The sequence below is a fragment of the Triticum aestivum genome, chromosome 5D (genome assembly GCF_018294505.1).
Source record: "Triticum aestivum cultivar Chinese Spring chromosome 5D, IWGSC CS RefSeq v2.1, whole genome shotgun sequence".
Lineage (NCBI taxonomy): Eukaryota > Viridiplantae > Streptophyta > Magnoliopsida > Poales > Poaceae > Triticum > Triticum aestivum.
This window is the reverse complement of record NC_057808.1, coordinates 348963931-348966715: the sequence shown is the minus strand read 5'-3', so window position 1 is coordinate 348966715 and position 2785 is coordinate 348963931.

The window sequence follows — 2785 nt, the reverse complement described above, 5'->3', positions numbered from 1 at the left end:
TGGCTCGGGGCGGCGGCGCTGTTCGTCCGGCGGCGGTGGACGTGTCCGGTGGCGGCGGAGGGCGATTTGCTAGGGTTAGGGTGGTTTTTGTCCGAAATTTCGGAGGGGGAGGTGTTTTTATAGGTAGAGGGGGCTTGGAGACTCCAAATGGAGTGCGGTTTTCGCCCTCACGATCGTGATCGAATGACCGAGAGCATGGAGGTGACTTAGAGGGGTTAATGGTCTGTTTGGAGGGGTTTTTTGCTGCAACACACAAAAGGACTTTGCGGTTACCCGGTTAACCGTTGGAGCATCAAACGACCTCCAAATGGAACGAAACTTGACAGGTGGTCTACCGGTGGTGTACCAAGGCCACTTGGCAAACCTCGATCCATTCCGAGAACGTTTAACACCCGCTCACGAAAAGAAACAAGAGGGACGCGCCGGTGCACGTGGGAGTGTCGGATTGCAAAACAGACAACGGGGAAATGCTCGGACGCAAGAGACGAACACGTATGCAAATGAGATGCACATGATGACATGATATGAGATGCATGGCATGAACAAAATGCAAAACAAAAAACAAAACCCAACCACGGAGGGAATATCATAACACATAGCCGAAAATGGCAAGAGTTGGAGTTACAAATATGGAAAGTTACATCCGGGGTGTTACACCAGCCTAAGAGCATCTCTAGCTCTTTCCCTTAGACTAGTCATAATGGAGAGTAAGTTACCCTAGTAACATACACGCTATCCTAGACTATGTTAGAGCATCTCCAGCCGCGCCCCCAGGGAGGCCTCCCCAGGCGATTTTTTCGCGCCGGCGCCGAAAAAACGGCCCAGTCGCGTCCCCAGGAGCCCGATTTTCGCCGGCCTGGGACGAAATCAGCGCCGGCGGACCCAGGCCGAACCCGGCGCGCTGGGGGGCGCTCGGGGGCGCCGGGCGAGCGGTTTTGGCACGAAAAAGCCGCGGGCCAGCCGCGTCAGCGATACCGCGCCTCGTCTTCCCCCAACGCCTCGGTTTCCCGCGGCGGTGGTCGGCGGCCTGAAGAACAGCGAGGGGCGCCACCTGTGGTGGGGCGTCCCCGGCCGCACACTCGAGGGCGTGCTGACGCACCTCGAGGGCGGCAACAATCCGCCGTTGGCGTACCCCCCGGCGAGGGCGGCCGCCCCGGTGCACCGCCGACGCGACGGGCAATGGGCGCCAAGGAGGTTCGGCTCCTCCTCCTCTTCCTCCTCGCGCTCTTCTTCCCACTCCTCCGGCACTCCAGCGCTGCTCGGCGTCAAGGCCGAGCCCGCGGCGGAGACGCCGCTCGGCCGGCGCACTCGCAGTGCCGGCATCGTCATCAATGAGGGCGGCCGGCGCGCCTCCTCGTCGGCTGCTCCTCCGCGCTTTGTCAAGCCAAAGACGGAGCCGGGGCTCACGCCGGTGAAGACGGAGACGGGTCTCCCCGCCGTGAAGACGGAGCACGGCGAGGTCGAGCTCGACGACGACGCGGCCCTTGAATGGGCACGCCAGGACTCCCTGAAGATGGCGAGGGAGCGCCAGTGCGCCGCCCTGCGGCGCTTCGCGCAGCGCCGCCGGGGCCGTGACGAAGGAGGAGTCGTCGTCATCGACGACAGCGATGTGACGCCCGGATAATTAAACTACAGTAACCCTCTACTAATGATGCCATGTCACCTCGGTTACTGTTGTTAATCTCGTGTTAGTTCAAAATCGATTCGAAATTCAAACTTAAAATAAAGTCAAACGGTAAAGATTTTCAAATACTAAAACTAAAATGTTGGGGTGTTGCCAAATAATGCATAGGTAATTATTGTCGAGAAACCACATTTTTATATAATGCCTAAATGCTCTAAAATAAACAAAACAACAACAAAACCAATTAATTAAATGCCTTTGATAAAGTTATAAAAATATAAACTAATATTTAGAGTGCCAACCTTTTTGTGGCAGCACCTAATATTGCAATACTAACTAGGTGTCCATCTCCACAATTTACGAAACTCATTTGCTAATTGGTTTAAGTGCAAAACATAGACTAGAAAAGGTAAAACAGTAAAAAAAATAAACAAAAGAAAAGGGAATTGCAAAATAAAAGAAAATCAAAAATAAGAAAGGCCCCCTGGCCAACTGGGCCAACGGCCCAGCAGGCCAGCCCACTGGCCCAACCGACCCCTCACCCCTGCTTAACCCCCCACCGTGGCAAACCCTAGGTCAATCCCCATCTCTCCCTCATTCCCCACCTCGCGCCGCACGCACACACACGCACACATCATGCAGAGGAGAGGAGCTCCTCGCGCCATCCTCTGCTCGGCGGAGGGCCATGGCGCCACCGCCTCCCCTGCTTGGCCTCCTCCAGCAGTGTTGGAGCAACCCCCCTCGCCATCGTCGTCCACGCCGGCACCCGAGCCTGGCGCCCCGTTGCCCTCCGACCGCGCCTCGCCGCCAACCAGAGCAACCTCGCCATCGCCCGAAGCCGCCTCGCCGGAGCGCTTCCTCGCCGGATCTCCTCCCCTCCGTCGCTCGTCCCCATCCTCCTCCTCGCCGGACGCCATCGAGCCATGCCGCCCCTTCCCTGCATCGAACGTGAGCACCGCCCCGTGCTCCCTCTCCCCCCAGTGCTGAACGCGTCGCGCTCGTCGTGGCCCTACTCGGCGTCCTTGTCTCCGCCCGCGCCTGCGAGCGCTCGCGCTCGTCGCGCTCACCGCGGCCTTGTCCCGCCCACGCTCGTACGCCGCGCCTACACGCGCTGCGCCCGCGGCCACCCGTGCACCCACGCGCGCTCGCTCGCGCGGGGCC